The sequence below is a fragment of the Vombatus ursinus genome, unplaced genomic scaffold (genome assembly GCF_900497805.2).
Source record: "Vombatus ursinus unplaced genomic scaffold, bare-nosed wombat genome assembly UNPS02014802.1, whole genome shotgun sequence".
Lineage (NCBI taxonomy): Eukaryota > Metazoa > Chordata > Mammalia > Diprotodontia > Vombatidae > Vombatus > Vombatus ursinus.
Window position 1 is genome coordinate 6,368,779 of NW_020954580.1, and position 19,734 is coordinate 6,388,512.

Here is a 19,734-nt window from a genome sequence, read left to right on the forward strand (position 1 = left end):
CTTTCTACTTTCTTCCTCTCTCTCCATCCTCCTTTTCTCTGTCTCTACCTTGTTCTCTCCTTCACCATATCTCTCTTCTTTTTCTCTCCCTCTCCATATCTCCTCTTTGTTTCTCTCCCACTTTACACATCTCTCTCTCTGTGTCTTTCTCCCTTTCTCCATTTCTCCTCCTCCCTTCTCTCTCTCTCTCTCTCCTCCCTCCCTCTCCCTCTCTCTCTCCTCCCCTCTCCTTTCTCTCTGTCTCTCTCCTCTCTTTATCTCTCTCCCCCTCCTTTCCTTTCTCTCTCTCTCTCTCTCTTTCTCTCCTTCTCTCTGTTTCAGTCTCTGTCTCTTTCTCTGTCTCTCTGATTGCCTGCAAGTCCCAGTTCAAGGGGCTGCCTTTGACTTGAAACCTTTCTGTTCTTCTCAGCTGCTGGTGCCTTCCCCCTAACTGCTACATATTTATTTCTTTGTTTGTTACCTTGTATTTATTTTTATTTTGGCTTGAACCTCCACTATCTGGATGACCCTGGACAAGCGCCTTCCACCTCTGGGGCCCATGCCACTTTATAAAAGCTTCAGGTTTCAGAGTAGGTGCTAATCCGTATCAGCGCAGGGGAATGATGAAATTAGTTGCAGGTTTGGCCAAAAACAAAAATAAAAGGCAAATTTACTTTGAACTCTGAATCTGGAGGTATTGGAATTTAGGATTTGGAAATGGAGGGAATCTAGAAATTGTCTTCAACCCCTTCATTTTAGAGACCAGGCCACCCAGCTCTAAATAGAAATGCAAGGATTTGAACCCACATCTCTCCTGATTCCAAATCCGCTGTGGGATCCACTCCTATTATACCTTTGTTGCCTCCTATTCTCTGGGCTTGAATCCTGACTTTGCCCCCTACTATCTGGGTGACATCGGGTAAAGTATTTAACCTCTCTGGGGCTCAGTTTCTTTATCTCTAAAATGCCGAGGTTAGATTGTTTCATTTGTTTGTTTTTCATTTTTGTTCCACTCTCTGTGACCCCTTTTGGGATTTTCTTGGCAAAGATACTGGAGTGGTTTGCTATTTCCTTCTCCAACGCATTTTACAGATGAGGAAACTGAGGCCAACAGGGTTAAGTGACTTGCCCAGGGTCACACAGCTAGTACGTATCTGAGGTTAGATTTGAACTCAGGTCTTCCTGACTCCAGGCCCAGTGCTCTATCCACTGTGCCACCTGGCTGCCTCCTTTTTAATAATAATTATAATAGCTAGCATTTTTGAAGCACCTACTATGTTCCAGGCACTGTAACTGAAAGCTTTACAGAAATTATAGGAACTAGACCTGGAACAGATCTTTGAGATCACTTAGTTCAGCCCCTCCTTTATTTTTATAAATGAGGAAACTGAGGTCCAGAGATGCTCTAACTTGCCTAGCGTCACTCAGGTTGTAAGTGAGAACTGAGATTGGAACCCAGCTTCTCTGATTCCTAGCCTATCATTCTTTCCACTAGCCCAATCCCATCATTTTTTTTTTTTTTTGGCAAGGCAATTGGGATTAAGTGACTTGCTCAGGGTCACACAGCTAGTAAGTGTCAAGCATCTGGTCTGAAACTGGATTTGAACTCAGGTCCTCCTGACTCCAGGGCTAGTCCTCTATCCACTGCACCACCTAGCCCCCCCCCCCCCAATCATTTTATAGATGAGCAGACTGAAGCTCAGAGAAATGCTTTGACTTGGCCAAGGTCATACAAATAGTAGCAGTCAAGATTTGGATCCAGGTCTTTTGACTGCAGATCCAGGGTTTCCCCACTCCATCATCTCGCTTCTCCCTCCTCAGATATTCCTCGAGCCCTTGGGACTTTTCTTCTGCCGCCAAAACATCTTGCCCTGTGTTGTACTTAGCGACGTACCCGCTGAATCTTCTGAAGCATTTGCTCCAGCTGTCTCTCTCCTCTGTCCCTGGTGGAAGCTGTAGGAGGGCAGGATCATCATGTCCTGTATTGGTGTCTGCAGGTCCTCGCACATAGTAGCTACTTAATAAATGTTTGGTTCACTCTGAATTCCTCAATCAGTCACAACTCACGGGTCACTTAGCATACTCTGCCTCACACTTATTGATCCTTATCTGAGTGTTTTTGTTCTGCACCTCCCAAGGGCACTTAGGAGTGGGGCTGCATAGTCCAGGCATCTGTGCTTGCTTTATCATCCTTCTCATTTCTAGCTCCTGGAGGCCAGGGGCCAGGCGGGTTCTCAACTTTGTATCTCTCCCATTCCCCCATCTTAGCACCATGATCTGCACACTGTGTGTACTGAATGCTTCACGTAGGAAGGAAAGGGAGGGAGGAAGCAAGGGAGAAGGGAGGAAAGGAAGGAGGAAGGAAAGAAGGGAGGAAGAAAGGGAGGAGAGGAAGGAGGAAGGAAGGGGAGGAGGGAGGAAGGGAAGAAGGAAGGAGAAGGAAGGAAGGAAAGAAAGAAAGAAAGAAGGAAGAGCGAGGGGGGAGTAATTAGCATAAATGACTTATAGTTGCTTGGAGTTCAGAATCAGGACTTTAGACTTCTTTGTATCCTGGCAAAGATTTCCTTATACTCTCAGGGAATAGGTGACAGAGTTGTGACTGAAATCTGTGTTTTCTGGCTCGCAGCTGGTGGCTCAGTGGATAAAATGTTGAACCTGGAGTCAGAAAAACCTGAGTTCAAATTCAATCTCAGATACTTCCTAGCTGTGTGGCCGTGGTCAAGTCACTTAACAGCCACCTGCTTCAGTTTCCTCATCTGTAAAGTGGTAGGAATAATAATAACATCTAACTCCCAGGGTTATTGTGAGGATAAAATGAGTTAATATTTGTAAAGCCCTTTGTGAATCTTGAAGCACCACCGAAATTGCTATTTGTTACTATTATTATTATTATTGATGCTAGCTGTGTGACCTTGAATAAGTCACTTAAACTTTCTCAGTCCCTTCCACAAAACGAGGATTACAATGGTACCCTTCTTTTCTTTTTTTTTTGGCTAGGCAATGGGGTTAAGTGACTTGCCCAAGGTCGCACAGCTAGTAAGTGTTATGTGTCAGAGGCCAAATTTGAACTCAGGTCCTCCTGAATCCAGGGCTGGTGCTCTATCCTCTGAGCCACCTAGCTGTCCCAATAGTACCCTTCTTACAGGGTTATTATGAGGATCAAATGATCCTCATATTTACATATTTACATATTTACATATATATATATATATAGTTTTGTAAACCTTAAAACACTATTTAAATGCTAGCTCTTATTATTATGACCTCAGACTTGAATCCCAGTCATGTCCATTAGTAATTAGGTCATCTTGGGTAAGTCACTTAACTCTCAGTTTCCCCAGCTATAAAATGAAGGTTGGATTAGACCTCTCAGGATCCTTCTAGCTTGGAGAGTGTGATTTTTGTCTTCTCAGTGCAGATTCAGTGCCCTTCTAGTTAACAACTACCGGTCCTTGTTGGACAGTGAAGATGCTTGGGCATCCCTGGGGTACATGAGCCTCAGTTTCCCCTTTGCTTTAGCTTTCATCCTATGGAAAGCCCCTTAGAAAGAGTACTTATCCCCTGTTCTTTGAGACCAAGTCTGGTGCTGGGTTAGGGTGGCATGGAATTAATTTAGCAGATACATTTTCCTTTCCCTTTAAGAGTTCACATTTTAGTTCCACAAAATAACAGGGTTGGATAAGAATTCAAAAATAAAAATAATAGCATTAGACATTTTACAACCTTTTAAAATTTTATAAAATGCTTTATATTTATTATCTTATTTTATTCTTGCAAGTCTTATGAGGTAGGTGCTGTTACCACCCCCAGGTGAGGAAACTCTGTCTCAGAAAGGTTAAGTGATTTTGTGGAGAGGGCCACACAGCTACTAAGTGTCTCAGTTGGGATTCGAACCCAGGAATCTAGACTTGCAAACATGAATGATCTCACACAAGCTGGGGGCCTGGGGATGGAAACCATTCATTTGGTCCTGTCTGGCTCCATTTACTTCTTCCTTTTATTTGAAGGAGGGGATCATATGACTGAATAGTAAGGAAATCCTGGCATGGGGCTGGGCAATCCTAAGGAGCCTGCACATCATTGGAAGTCTGACTCAAGCCCGGGGTTGTTGAATGGAGGCCCATTTTTAAACATTACATCTTTTCCCCCTCTTTCCCCCCCCCCCCCCACAGTGTGACTGTCTTATTCAGGATAGGAACTGGACCTATGATTTCATTTATATCGGGGAGGAAGAAGCTTCTTAGGTAAGGAAATTCCTTCTACTAATACAAGTTGGCAACGTCTCTTCACTTATAGTCCAAGCAAGTCACTTAGAGCATTGAGAGGTTAAGTGAATTAGCCAGGGCCATACAGCTAGTATATGTTAGAGGAGGGGCTTGAACACAGGTCCTTTTGACCCCAAAGCTCCCTATCCATTAGGACACACTCCCTCTCTATTGTATCATCTATTCATGGAGAAAATGCACCGTGACAAAAGAAAACCTATTAACAAAGTTTTTAAGTGGGTTTGTATTTTATCAATCAATAGTATCTACAGACTGAACAATAATCATATGCATATGCGTGAAATATTTTGATCTGTGTATTCCATAGATGTGAGGCATTTTCTTTTTTATTATTCACTTCAGAGAAGGGATGCTTGATTATTTGTTATGCTGACTCACGTGTCCTATTTATTTAGGCAACATGAGGACAATGCTCAGTTTACATGGGGATGTTTAGAACCTCTGTCATAACTTCCCAGCCCTCCCCTCTAGCTCCCATATTCTGTAAACTAGTACAGAGGCAGTCCATCCTATAGACCCAGGGAGGAAACAAAGGGAGGTTGGAGGGGACCAGAGACATCATTTAACCTCCATCTGCCTACAGGCTGAGAGGGGCCAGAATTTTACCCTAGAGGGACAGTGGGTGAGGCTCTCCCAACAAGGCTGGATTGGAGTTAAGCCATGGAGTGTCCATATGGGTTTTCACTAAGTTACAGTATTGAGCCTTTTGGAAGACAAGAATCACATAGGAGCCACTCCCAGCCTCCTTCCCCATCTGACTAACCATAGACAAGTTAGTGGTACCCTGTTTCCCAGGAGTGACAGGGGCTTTGGAGAGGATGGGCCAAGACCAAAGAAGGACAGAGGGGGAGAGAAGCTGTGTCTTTCCATGCTCTGGGACAGTGAGACCCTAGCGAAAGGACAGGGTTGAGCCAAGCCTCCTGTTATCAGTGGAATCAGGTGCAAGCCAGCTATTTGCTCATTTTCCGATGGTTGAACTGAGGAGGAAAAGGCCATTTAGGTTCCAACAATGCAGGCTTCCTGTGTTCCCAGGAGGCAGGAAATCACACCCCCCCCAAACCCCCAACCCCCACCACCAGAGACAAAACATGTGGCAGCCCAGCTGATGATTGAGCTAAGGGCTGTGAAGTTGCAATACTACCTGAGAGTGTATGCTTGAGGGGTCATTTAGGGCAGAGTCCCAAGGGAAGGGGAGGAGAGAGGAGAGAAGAGGAGAGGGGAGGAGAAGTAGAGAGGAGAACAAAGAGGAGAAGAGCAGAGGAGAGAGGAGAGGAGGGGAAGAGAGGAGAGGTGGGAGAAGAGAGAGAGGTGAAAATAGAGGAGGGAAGGAGAAGGAGAGGGTTAGAGAGGAGAGGGGTGAGGTGGAGGAGGAGAGAAGGGAGGAGGGGAGAGAGACAGAGGAGAGGAAAGCAGAGAGGAAGAAAGACGGGAGGGAAGGGGGAGGAGAAAGAGGAGAAAGGAGAGGAGGTGGGAGAGGGAGGGGAGAAGAGAAGAAAGGAAGAAAGAGAGGAGCGGGGAGGGGAGAGGAGGAGGAGGAAGAGAGGAAAAGGAGGAGGAGGGAGAGAGGACAGGGGAGGGGATGAGAGGGATGGGGAGGAGGGGCCTGAGGTCTCCTCCCTGTTTTTCTCTCATTGTTCTCCAGCTTTCGAAGGGTTCTGTTTATTTACTGTTGGACGCTTTATTGTGGTAGAGTGCACTGATTTACCTCTAGCAGTTACTCTGGGTCTCTCAGGGTCTACCTAGAATTCCTAGGATAAGAGCTTTGTTTTATTCAGATTTTGGCTCTGGATCTACAATCGGAGAACCTGGGCTTGAACCTGGGCTCTCATCCTTCCTACCTAGCTATGTAACCGTGGACAAGTCCCTTCTCCTCTCTGGGCTCTAGTTTCTTTGTTTGTGAAAAGAAGAGGTTGGACCAAACCACACCCCCTACCCCCCCCCCCCAACCTTGCAGTCCAAGCCCTGGGATCTCTGAACGTCCTCGTGTCCATGCTGTCCGCCTGGCATGTTGTCATGGGGCTGGTGAACTTGTGTAACCCAGTGGTTGATTTGAGAAGGGCGTTCCGGAGGTCCTTCCCAAAATGGGTATTCCCTAGATCTCTGAGGTTTTCATAAAGGGAATACCACTGAATCTCCTTCCCCTTTTATAAGCCACATCCTTGAAAGAAAGAAGAATCTCATTTCAATCACCTAACATTTACTAAATGTCCATGTCTTAGGCTTGAAAGTACAAAGGCACAATATATCTTCTCTTCTCAACTAGCTTACCATCTAATAGAGGGCCAGTGTACACAAATAAGGTGGCCAGTGCATAGAGCTTCAGGCCTGGAGGCAGGAAGACCTGAGTTCAAATGTGGCCTCACTTACTAGCTATGTGACCCTGGGCAAGTCACTGAACTCATTTTGCTTCAGTTTCCTCATTTGTAAAATAATCTGGAGAAGGAAACGCCAAACCACTCCAGTGTGTCTGCCAAGAATATCCCAAATGGGGTCGTGAAGAGTCAGACATGACTGAAATGACTGAACAACAACATACACAAATAATAAAAACTATGACACGAGGGTGGGTGAGAGAGTGCAAAGGACAAGTCCAGGCAAAGTATTATGAGAAATATAAGGAGGGAAAAGGACATTTTCATGTTGGGATAGGGAAAAAGTCATGGACCTTGGATGAATCAGGGAGAGACTTCAGCAGATGACAGAATCACAGAATTTGAGATTTGGAAGAGACTCACCTCTTTAACCATATAGTCCAATCCGTACTGGAAAGGAATCTCCACCAGACCATAACTGAAAAATGGTTTTCCAGTCTGTGCTTGAAGACCTCCAAAGAAGGGGAACCCACTCAGAGGATTGTTCAAGAAGAACCCATTCCTTGGGGCAGGTGGTGGTGCAGTAGATAGAGGTCCAGCCTTGGAGTCAGGAGGACCTGAGTTCAAATCTGGCCTCAGACACTTGGCACTTACTAGCGGTGTGACCCTGGGCAAGTCATTTAACCCCATTACTTAGCTGGGGAAAAAAAAGAAGAACCCATTCCAAGCTTAGTGGTCTGGGCAGCAGCAGATTGGGACAGTTTGGGGTGAGAACAGAGAATGAGAGGGGTCCTGTTTGGCCGGCACATGAACGGGAGTGATATGTGATGAGACTGCCGAGGCAGGTGGAAGCCAGATAATGGCAGGCCTTAAGGACCAGCATCAGCACTTTATGCTATGGTCAGTAGGTGATGGAGAGCGAGACAAGACTTTTGAATAGAAGAGTGATGTGAACAGGGTCTTACCTTAGGGACGTGATTCAGACAGTGTGAAAGGATGGGTGGAAGGGAATGGATTAATGATAGGTGCATATAATGCCTTAAGGTTTGCAAAGATTTTGTGTGTATTCTGCTTACTGGATCCTCACCATGATCCTATGAGGTAGTTAGGGTGAGTATTATTATCCTCATTTTACAGATGGAGGCGTAGGGAGGTTAAAGGGATTTCTCAAGGTCATTTAAGTTGGTAAATAGCAGGGGCAGGATTCAAACTCAGGATCTGCCTCACTCCATGCCCAGTGCTCTTTCTATACTATGCTGCCACTCAGAAAGAACAATTAGAAAGCTATTTCGATGGTCGAAGCAAGAGGAGATGAGGGGGGAGGAAAGTACACCTACTATGTACTGACAATGGTCTGAGCACTTTAAAAATATTATTTCATTTGATCATCACAACTCTGGGAGAAGGGTGTTGTCATTATGTCCAGTTTACAGTTGAAGAAAGTGAGGCAGGAGTTAAATGACTTGCTTCAGGATCGTGTAGCTAGGAAGTGTCTGAGGCTGGGTTTGAACTCAAGTCTTCCTGACTCTAGGCCCAGTGCTTTATCCACTTTACCATCTAGCAGGTGAGAAGGACCAGCACTAGCGTCCTCCCCTGGGCCTCTCGCCATTGCAAATGAGAGTGGAAAAGAAGGTACAGATGCTAGCTGCATTGGAGAGGTAGAATCCATAGGGCTTGTCAACTGATTCAGTGGGTGAGGAGAGAGGAGTCAGAGATGATTTGGAGGTGATGAGCCTTGGGAATTGGGAGGATGGGTTATCAAAAGGGTTGTTGGAGTTAGGGGGAGGGCAGGTCTGCTCTGTGTTTCTCTATCAGTGTTTATGATTTTTTAAAAAAAAGGCTTTAGAAGGTGGTGGTTAGCATAGTGCCTGGCATGTAGCATTTGTTTTTGTTGTTATGTCCTAGTCTTCATGACCCCGTGGACCATAGCAAGTCAGGCCCTTCTATCCCTTTTTTTTTTTTTAGGCAATTGGGGTTAAGTCACTTGCCCAGGGTCACACAGCTAGTAAGTGTCAAGGGTTTGGTCTGAGGCTGAATTTGAACTCAGATCCTCCTGACTTCAGGGCTGGTGCTCTATCCATTGCACCACCTAGCTGCCCCAGGCCCTTCTATCCTTCACCATCTCTCAAAGTCTGTCCAGGCTTATGTTTCTTGTTTCCATGACACCATCTATCCATCCCATCTTCTGCCATCCCCTTCTCCTTTGGCCTTCAATCTCTCCCAACTTCAGGATCTTTTCCAGTGCTTCCTGTCTTTTCATTGTGTGGCTAAAGTTTTTAAGCTTCAGTTTCAGTGTAAGTCCTTCAGGTGAATGGCATGTAGTGAGCGCTTAATAAATTCATGGTGATGATGGTGGTGTCAGAACACTCTGGGCTTTCTCCATTCTTGAAAGAGGAGGTGGTAGTAATTCTGATGGAGAAAGGAGGAAAAAGTAAGAATGGCTGGTGTGTGATTATGGTGTGAAATGGGGCAAATAGGCATGAAGAGTAGTACAGCCAGTGAATGAATGGGCAGCAGATGGCTAGATTCACAGCTTGCCCAACTGGGTTGATTGTCTTAATCAAGGGTTGCCAGGATCCTCCCTGGCCCACTCTCCTTGGGTGGAGTGCTGGACAGGCAGAGACCCCAAGGCAGAATGACTGATGTGTGTACTATGGGGCTGGCTCCAGAGGGATGAGTACAAGGAATTTGTGATCCAGGGGTGGCTGGCTGGCTTCTATTCTTATTTCTGGTTTCTGCTACTAACTCTGGGTAGGTAGGCAGGGAATAAGTATTTATATAGTGCCTACTATGTGTGAGACATTGTGCTAAACACCTTTTTTTTAAACAAAGATTATTTCACTTGATCCTTACAACAGCCTTGGCAGGAAGATGCTGCTATAATTATCCCCATTTTACAGATGAGAAAACTTAATTTATTAAGGCTGGATTTGAACTCAGGCCTTCCCAACTCCAGGACCATTGCTCTATCTACTTTGACACCTGCTACTGTCATGTGCCAGGCACTATGCTAATTGCTTAAGATACAAAGAAAGGTAAAAGATAATCATTGATTTCCCAGTCTAATAGAGGAGATAATATACAAACATCTGTGTACAAACAAGCTACATAGGATAACTGGAAATAGTCAATGGAAGCATGACCTAGAATTAAGGGGGATAAGTTATGCTGAGCCAGGATATTCTGGCCTCATCTCAGCATCCAGCACAGTGCTTCATACACAGTAGTTGTTTAAAATGTTTGTTGAATGAATGACTGACTGGTCGGATGCCTGGTCATGCCTCTCATTCCTGGAACCTGAACCTGCAGAGTCCAATCAGTCTGACCCCTCAGGGTTTCAGGTGGTTGGTTCTCTGGGGAGCAGCTGGCCCGTTGGAGGTGGGCAGCTTGTATTCTGAGATGGATCACTGGTGGTGTTGACTTCCCCCGTGCTGTTTCAGGTCTTTCAGGACAGGCTTCTAGATAACCTCACATTATTTTGCTAGCTCAGCATTGTAGATGTTTGCTTTGAATGGTGCCCTGAATGCTGTGGGCCAGCCCAGGGCAGCAGAGTGGAACAGAAGGCAGGACTCAATGTGGTGCTGGAATCAGGCTGAGGTTTGGAGTTCAAATCCCAACTCTTCCAGTGTGACCTTGGCCAAATCTTTTCCTCTGGCTACGCCCCTGTTTCTATGTCTGTTACATGAGGGAGCAGGGCCAAATGGTGTCTGAGGTGTTTTCAAGTTCTGAATTCTATGATCCTATAATTGCAAATCAGACATCAGATAGAACTTCCTGACTCTCAGGGATGGGAAGAAATAGAAGGCTGAAGGAAACTGAGGCAGTTACCACTTCTCTGGCGACCTCCCAGGAGAGGCGAGCCCTCCTTCTTGATCTAGGTTAGAGGATGGCATCCTTTTTGAAGGCAAGGGGAGAGATGGGGTAATCTGCCTAACTAGGAAGGCTCTTGGATCCTTTTTATTTCCTGAGCTCCACACCCAGACAGAGGGACTCAGTCACTAAGCCTGGCAGGGTCAGACAGGGAAATACAAGCGCTGGGGATGGGGGGGTGGAGTGAGGGAGAGAAGGGAGTTCTGAGGCATGCCCTGGAGTGGCAAGGGGATGGGGAAGACCAAGTAGTAGGCAGGACAAGGGTGGTGCAATAGGGTCAGGAAAACCTTGCTCAGCAATATAGGACTTTGGCCAGCTGCAGCTGAGTCACAGAAACTGGACGTAGGTTGGAAAATAGTTGTTGGAGGACAGGGACCAGGGCCAGGGCTAGGGTTAGGTCCTGGTTACACCCTTCCAGGTTACACCCAACTCCATCCTTTCTTCTCTCCATTCTCTTCCTCTGGACAATACAGGGAAACCAAAGCCCTAGTGCTGTGTCCCAAAGAAGGGACATCAATATAGAAGACGGAGAGCCATTCCCCAATACATAAAGTGGGCAAAGGACTTGAACCAAGGATGTGAAATTCTCTTTTCTTTTTTTGGTGAGGCAATTGGGGTTAAGTGACTTGCCTAAGGTCACACAGGTAATGTCAAGTGTCTGAGGCTGCATTTGAACTCAGGTCCTCCTGACTCCTGGGCCGGTGTTTGATCCACTGTACTACCTTGCTGCCCCTAGGATGTGAAATTCTCAAGAGAAGAAATGTAAACTATGTGTGGGGCAATTAGGTGGTGCAGTGGATAGAGCACCATGCCTGACTAGCTGTGCAAGTCACTTTACCCTATTTGTCTCAGTTTCTTCATCTGTAAAAATGAATTGGAGAAGGAAATGGCAAACCACTCCAGTATGTTTGCCAAGAAAACCCCAAATGGGGTCACTAAGAATAGGGCATGACTGAAAAAAACTACTCAATAACAACTATCTGTAACTATATGGGAAAGTAACTCCAACTCATTCATAATAAGAGACATGCAAATTAAAATAACTCTGAAGTTTCACCTTATCCCCATTAAGTTGGCCAAGATGCTAAAAGATGGAAATAGTCAATGCTCAAGAGTGTGGAAAATCAAGCACACTAATAAGTTATTATTGGGACTTCAAATTGATCCAATTATTCTGGAAAATAATTTGGAATTAGTTGAGAAAAATTACTGAACTGTTCAAACCCTTTGACCCACTACCAAGCAGTTGCCCTACAGAAACCAAAGACAAAAAGAAACCAAAATATCCATAAAAGCACTTTTTTGGGGGGAGGGGGAGGAAATGAAACCAAAAATAGAAATAAGTAAATAAAAGACTTGAAATAGTTCTTTGAGATTTACAGAGTATTGTGCATTACATATTATTTCATTTGATCCTTACAATAACCCCATGAAGTAGATGCTATTATTCTCCCCATTTTAAAGATGAGAAAAAGAGAAGTGACTTAGATCGGGTCACCCAGCTAGTAATAGGAATGTAATTAATGTGTCATAAAAAAGATGAATTTAAAGAATTCTGAAAAAAAGAGGAAAATTTGCACGAATAATGCAGATGAGCAAAACTAGGTGAATCATATACACAGTAACTGCAGTATTGTAAACTAACAACACCACAGAAAAGCTACTTAATTCAAAATAAGTGTAATGACCAATAGGATATCCAGAGGTCAGGTGACTGACTCCAGCTGTCAAATGACTCCAGATGTCATATGTGGACAGTTGCTGTACTGGTTAGTTTTGCCTGACTGTTTTGATTTGTTATGGGGAGAGTTATGGAATGGGTGCTGGGGAGATGGAAGAGTATACATAGAAATAATTGTGATATAACAAAAAAATTTTAAAGAGAAGTGAAGTGAGCTTTCCTAGAAGGGCTATGATAAGCCAAACTGTGGCTGAGGGGTAGAACCACAATGGGGGCTTAGGCATTTTCATCAAGCTCCTGGGCAGAGGATTGGGACTCTGGTTTCTGAGGGCTCACCTTAGCTCAGGCAGCAGTCTCTCATCCCACATATGTCCCCATTTCTGTGCCCATCTCCCTTGGATTCTAGCTCCACCAATACCAAAAAACCAAGGCAGGAAACCTCACCTCTCCACTCCTGAGCCTAGAAGGAGGGGAAGAATGACAAAATGCCTTTGCTGAGCAGCTGGGCTTTGGGGCTGGGCCCTCGAGGAACTGGGGGTGGGGGCTGGGGGCCCAGGGTGGGTTGGGGACATTCCAGGCAGAGGGGAACCCGCTAGGAAATTTGATTCCTGCTTCTGGCAGTGGGAGGGTGGGAAGAGAGACCTCTATGTGTATGAGTGTGCTGTGGGACAGCAGCCCTGCGTGCATGTGCCTCTCGGTCTGTGTCCAGGTGCCTACCTATGGGTATCTTGTGTGACTGTGTGAGGCGTGTGTCTCCCGGGTCTGTCTTTGGGTCCCTCGGAGGGAGCTGGCTGGGTGCATGTGTTGGGTGCCATTGAACTTGTGAGTTTCTCTGCTGTGCTTGGATTTTCTCCCAGCCAAGTTGAGCCCCTAGAGGAGATGGGAGGAGGGGAGAGGAGTTTCGGAGAGAGGAGTAGGATCCCGGGGCAGTTCTGGGCCGGCTGGCGGGCCAGGGTATAGTCTGAAACCGAGATGGTGGAGTGGCTAGGGGGTGGGCAGCTGCTGGCGGTCTTCTGGTCCGGGCAGCCGGGGGTGGGTAAGGGGCGGGCCCCATACCTGAGGCCCTCGGCCACCTCTGCTTCTGGCCCCCAGCCAGCGTGGGAAGCTGGGCCCCCTTCCCCAGCCGCAGTAGCCGCAGCCGCCGCTGCCAAGGCGCTCTCGGCTCCCGAAGCTGCGCCGGGCATGGGGCTTGCCTGCCTGCGGGGTTTCTGATTATCCCCACGGTCCCGGGCTTCTCGGGGGTGAGCTCCGACAAGCCATTCTTCATTCATTCCTCCCTTGGCCCCCTCCCCATTCCGCGCTCCCCGCTCCCCTCCCTCCTGCTCTCGGGATTGCGGGCGAGGGTGGGAGGAGATTTCTCCTGAGTTTCCATTTCATAGCTCGCGGCTACAAACTTTCTTTCTGTGTCTCGCTCTCTTGCAGTCTGCAGCTTCTCCTGTCATCGGAAATGCGAGGCCAAGGTAAGGGGGCCGGGCGGCCGGAGGCGAATTCTTGGGGAGAGGGCTGGGTTGGGTTCCTCAGGACTCTGGGGGAGACGGAGGCAGGCGCCGGGGGCGGTGCCCAGGCCGCCCCCCTTTCCTTTGTTTATGCTATGCGGCCCTGGGATGGGAGGGGGAGCGAGGGGCAGGAGGTCAAGGTGAAGGCCACTGCATTGAAGGCTGGCAGCGGCCCAGAGGTGGGGGGCTTCCTAGCTGCGCCTGGCGTTGGGGGGCTCTGTCGCCGGAGGCAGAGACTAGGGGGAGGGAGAACGGTAACTGGAGGCCCGGGGAGGGGGGAGCAATGCCTGAGTTGTTTGGGGGCGGGGAGGGGGCGCTAAGGGAAGGGAAGATGGAAGGAAAGAGGCTCTTGAGGTGGCATTTCTCCTCGTTTGGTGGTGGAGGGTTGGGCTTGGGGGGAAATGGTCAGAAAGTAAGTAGCACCTCTTTTAAGTAAAAATGGATCCTGTTGAGTGCCCCTCCCCCGGGTGCCAGTTTGGGTCAACCTAGCCTTGAAAAACTCAGATGTGCGGAGCAGAGAGCCTGAATGGGAAGGAGGGAGGAGGATGGGTGATGAGTGAATGGGCATTGTAACACCCTTTGACTTTACCCAGCTTTGATTTGAACTCTGTTCTAGTCACTGTATCAAGGGTCCTCAGTTTCCCTACAATATAAAGGAGGCCTATTCGGTGGGGTTAGAAACTTGGGAGTGTGAGGGAGGAGAAGAAGGAGGGGGTCTGTTTTCCAGCCAGGTTGACAGCTTCCCTATTTTCCATCTCCTCAGGCCTGAGACAGGAGGGATTGATGGGCTCGCTGTTCGTCTCTCTGAGGTGATGATAGTAGTGATACTGGCAAAGTGTTGACAGGGGAGATGGATTATGGCATTTGGGGTAGGTCGGAAGGAAATCTTTCTGTAAGGCTTCACCACTCTCTCTGGCCTCATGCCTTCCCTTATCTTCCGATACAAGTTCAGTGTGTCCCCTCTTGCCTTTACCTGACCACCCCAAGCTAGGTGCAAGCCTCACTTACCAGGTGCAAGTCCAAAGTAGGAGCCTGCCCCCAAGACTATGGTGAATGGAGATTTATAGGGAGGGGGAAGTAATATGGCATTTCAAAGAGCTGTACTGGGCAGGTGTGGACTTAGTTGCTGGCCCTTCTCATGCTCAGAGGAGAGAATGTACCCCTCGGTTCTCAACTTTCCAGCCCAGCTCTTTCCTTCTCATTCGGAAGTAGGAATGTGTCTCTCATTTCTCTTAATATGTTCCTCTTTTCTCCTGACCTTTTAGAACAGTCTTTCTCTCTTAGCTTCAGGATCTTCTTGTATGTCTTATCTCTCCAAACTAATCACCCTTCATGAAGCTGGCTGCACCTGTTTCTCTTGACTTTTAATGATATCCCAGCTATCCCGACGTCCCTGTCCTTCCACTCACCTTCTGTCCTTCTCAGTCCCACCCCCTTTTCTCCTGCTACTCCCTAATCACGGGAAATTTTTTTTCCCCTGATTTGTTCCTACCTTTTCTTCTCCTTTCTTCCCACCCCCTACCATCCCAGCGGTGGCGGATATGTAGGTGAAGCTAAAGGGAGAAACTTCTAGAGAGTGAAGGTTATGAACATCCAGGAAAAGCAGAATAGCCAGAATATACAATTATTGGCTGGAGGAGGCACCTGGAGAGGGACAGTCCAACAGTCACACAAACAGATGGCATGTTTTTTTTTTTTTCGGTGAGGTAATTGAGGTTAAGTGACTTGCCTAGGGTCACACAGCTAGTAAATGTATGAGGCTGGATTTGAACTCAGGTCCTCCTGACTCCAAGGCTCTATGCACTACGCCGATGGCATGTTTTAGAGGACCCTTCTATTCTAAGAAACCAGACCCAGTAGTTTTCAGAACTGTACCCTGGCTGACAAATTTATTTCCAGAAACCATAGTTCTTTTAAGCTATCTTAGTTTTGTTTTGCGCTCACAAGATGAACGCTTAGTGATCTGTGTTTGGGGCCTGACTCTTAGAACCAGCATCTCAGAACTCTTAGAACATCTCTTAGAACTCCCTAGTCAGAGATGACCCTCCAGGGTTTATCCTTGTCTCTGGAACTTAGTCCTGTGCAGAGAGTTTAGGGGAAGTGAATATCTCTTTTTGTGGAAAAGAGTTTCTCATTTTGAAAACTATATTCCCTTTTCTGAGAGTTTTCTTGTTTAGGAGATGATATACTGTCCCTTAGCCATCCAGCCCAGTGTCATCCTTACTTTAGTACTGGTAATTTCTTTCCTGTGGCTGTTGCATGGTGGAAAGAATAAAGGGTCCAAGCCACTGAGCCTGTTATGCTATGACTGGACAAATCTTGTTACCTTTCAGAACCTTAATTTCCTCATCTGTAAAAGAGATTAATTATACTTTCAGTACCATAGGATTTTTGAGGAAAGTGCTTTGTATAATGCCATGTAAATATGAGCTAATATTATTAGTTATTATTATCTATTATGCTAATTTCAGCCCATTTCACCACCTCTTTTAGGTCAATGATTGTGCCCCATCCCATGGCAATCCCCAAAATTGCATTCTGCCACATCTACCCACCTCCATCACAAAGCTGTCTCTGGGATTCAGCCCCATGGTATCCAGAGGGAAACTGAGTCACAGAGTCTGAGAGTGTATAGAATTGGAAATTATATTCATGCAGACTTATACCCTTTTCCTTCCTTTCTGCTATGCTGCCTGGTTTAATTGTAGTAGGTGGTCCATCTTTTAGGATTTTTGAGAAGGCAAGAACTTGGACCCAACCTGGTACCACTAGCTAGGATACAGAAATTTGGTTCTACACTTTAAGTTTATGCATATGTGAAGGGATGGGTCTTAGAGGGAATGATGGTAGATAAGAGAGAAATAAGCAATGGCAAAGACTCAGATCAAAGTATCTAGAAGGTTCGATATCCTGGTCTAGCCTCAAATGAGGAAATGAAGTCAAGAGAGAGGAAGCATCATAACAGTTGGGAGGAACCTTGGAGAGGCTCTGGCCCAGCTACTTCATTTGACTCATGAGGAAACTGAGGCCCACAGGCAAGTTTTGTCTAAGGACATATGGATAATAAATAGTAAAGCTGAGATTTGAACTCAGATTCTCTAGGCACCAAATCAGTAAACTTTTGCTTAGGTTCACCCAATTCATAACTAGCAGAGCTGGATTTAAACAAAGGTCTTCAGATTTCTCAATCCTGTGCTTCATTAATCATACCACATTGTCTCCTACTTCTCTCTGAATGATGCTCCATGCTCTCTCCCTCTCTCCCAATTCTTGACCTTTAACTCAGTCTCTGTTTGGGAAATGCCTCCTGTCCCTGGAGTGATCTGTATCCCATCTTTACAAATCAAATAATTTTGGTCAAATAATTTTGGAATAGGTCAAATAATTTTGGAAAGGATCTTGGATATTATCTCATCCAGTTACCTCATTTGATAGGTGAGGAAACTGAGGCCGAGAGAGTTGAAGTGACTTGCCCAACAGAGCTGTGATTCAAAGACAAGGCCCTGGATTCCAGTTTGATCCTATTTCACCCACAAATTTGCCTCTGAGTTTCTTTTTTGCCTTCTGTGTCTTCTTGGTCCTGCCCTGGCAGAAGTAAGGGAATGGGTGGGAGCTGGTCAAAGGAAGGTCATGGACGGCAATGGGGAGAGGCTTGTCTATTGGGATGGATGTGACTGAGAAACTAACAGAGAATCCCTGAGTCTTCAGGTTGTTAGGGGTCTCCTGCACTGATCTTATCCCATTTCCCAACCATTCATCTTAGGAAAAGATATTCTCTGGCCTCCTTTTGTTTTCTATTCCAGCATCTTGTCCTTGTTCTCATCTCCAAACTGCACCAGCCCTTATGAGTTGACATGCATACCTAACTGGTTAAAGATTTATATGTTCCCTAGACTGTTTTATTGGACCTTAAGAGTCACAAGGCTTGGATTTGAATGCTGACTCGGACACTTATTAAGTGCTTTTGTGACCATGGACAAATCATTTAGCTTCTCTGAGACTCAGTTTTCTCCTTTGTAAAATGAGTGTGAGAATACTAATTACATATTTGTTCTGAGGAGAGCACACAGTAAACCTTGAAGTGCCATGCAAGTAGGGTCGATTATCATTTATTTTTTGTTTATTGTGACCTATTATTTCATTAGTGTGGAGAACTAGAAAGTAATTTTTAGTCTTAGGGAGTCACCTGGGGGCATTGAGAGGTTAATTAATCTGCCCAGGGGTCTTATAGTATGAATAAGAGTCAGGACTTGAACCCAAGTCTTTCTTCTTCCTCTGCCAGGCCATTAATCGGTATGCTACATTGTCCCTCGTGACTGACATATGTACTGTATTTATTTCTCCATCTTTATCTGTCCTCCTTCAGGCATTTCCACACCCTTTCCTCAAAAGCATTTTAAGAAGAATATCAAGAAAAACATCTTTTCCCCCAGAGAATTCTTCCCAACCTTTTCTTTTTATCCTCCTCCTATCCTGAAACAGCAACCATCGCTGTCACCTAAGCTTTTTTAAGTGGAACATACCCTCTTCATGCCAGGGCAGACAAAGACTCCAACAGCTGTTTGTCCCAGGCAGGAGGGGGGAGCGAGGAAAGGGAAGACATAATCGGTCCTTACCCTTTTATCCCTGCCCAATGTCCTCTCACTTTGCTTTTCCCTTGATTTCTCTCTTCAACTTCTCTTGGGCAGGGGCTGCCAACTCTGAGGAAAGACTAGAGATGAATAAAGGGGCTATAGCAGCCACCTGTTCATTCTTTTCCAGATTGAAGACTTGAAAAGAAAAGAAATGATACATATAAACTCTTATCTTTCATCACTCTCAAATCATCTCCTCCTTATTTGTCTTTCCCTGTGTCTCAAACAGACATGTATTCAAACTTCTCTTAGTCTTTTCTTTCTTCTTTATTTTTCAAATAATCTTTAAATCTATGCAGCAAAGAATAGTAAAGGAAGAAGAAAGTTTAGTTGTGGATTTCAGTGGAACTTTGCCACTGATTGCTATGTAACTAGGTACCAGTCATTGCCTTCTTCTGAGTAAATGAGGATGAGCAGCATTATGGCAAAGGTTGCCTGGGGCAGTATGGATGAAGCTGTGATGCTTGCACGAGTTCCTTGCCTTCCTCTAATGCGCCATTCTAAAATGAAGAAAAAAAAAAGACAAAACAAAAAACTCTAGAGGAAATTGTATCTTTATCTCCAAGCATCTCAGCATCTAAGTTTTAAGAGGGCAGGGACCATATCAGTCATTTTTTGTCAGAAACCTAGTACGGTGGCTGGCACATAGTAGGTGCTCAATAAATACTTATGATTGGCAGACTGCCACAGACTTATAGTAACTCACATTTTTGTCTCAATTTGTGGTTGCAAAGCACTTTGTAGAATGTGATGCTTTTTAAATAAGGATGGATTTCCTCACTGTTAGGATGTTCTTCCTCATGCCTGATCTCTGCTGCTGTGGTTTAAGATTGTCCTTGTTCTATCATCATTGGAATGAAAAATAACTAGTGTAATTGTCCGCTTACCTAATAAATAGACCCTGGAGGCCTCTTATTCACTTCTTCCTCTAACCGATTTTTTTCTCTGAGCAGAATCAACCTAGTTTCCTTAACCTGGCTGATAGATCAAGAAAGATAATGCTAGAGGTAGAGACCCCATTGGCTGGGAGAGAAAAAAGTTGCAAGATAAATCGAAGTAAGAGAGTAGTGAATGAATTGCATCCATATGGGTACCCTGCTGATTAACGATGATGGCTCATGTCTCTGAAGATGTTTCAATCTTTTTTTTTTTTTTGGGTCCTGTTTTCATTGCAATTGGAGGGGTGGTAGTGACATAAACTAGGGACTCCCAAGAGGAAACTATTTCCTGTCTAATGGGGAGGGGAAAAAACTAAGAGGCTTGAGTGAAGCCATCAACCCTACCAGTGTGGGGCTGAGATTTCTCCCTCGCCTAACCTGCCGAAACTCCCTCTCCTTCTCCATCAGAGAAAGGAAAATGGTCCCTCTGGTGTTGGGGAGTGAAGCAAGACCTTGAGGATATAATATAACATAATGTAACATAATGTAACATAATATAATATAATATAATATAATATAATATAATATAATATAATAT

General features: G+C 45.6%; 1 protein-coding gene across 2 annotated transcripts in view; it reads left to right on the forward strand.

Moving 5' to 3' along the window:
- The window catches only part of TNS1 (tensin 1), a 245,771-nt gene that overhangs the window by 4,479 nt on the left and 221,558 nt on the right, over positions 1 to 19,734 (forward strand). For both annotated transcript variants that reach the window (XM_027873735.1, XM_027873734.1), the window contains exon 2: positions 13,551 to 13,588. The gene's annotated coding sequence lies outside the window, so the exon portion shown is untranslated. The remainder of the gene's footprint in view (positions 1 to 13,550; positions 13,589 to 19,734) is intronic.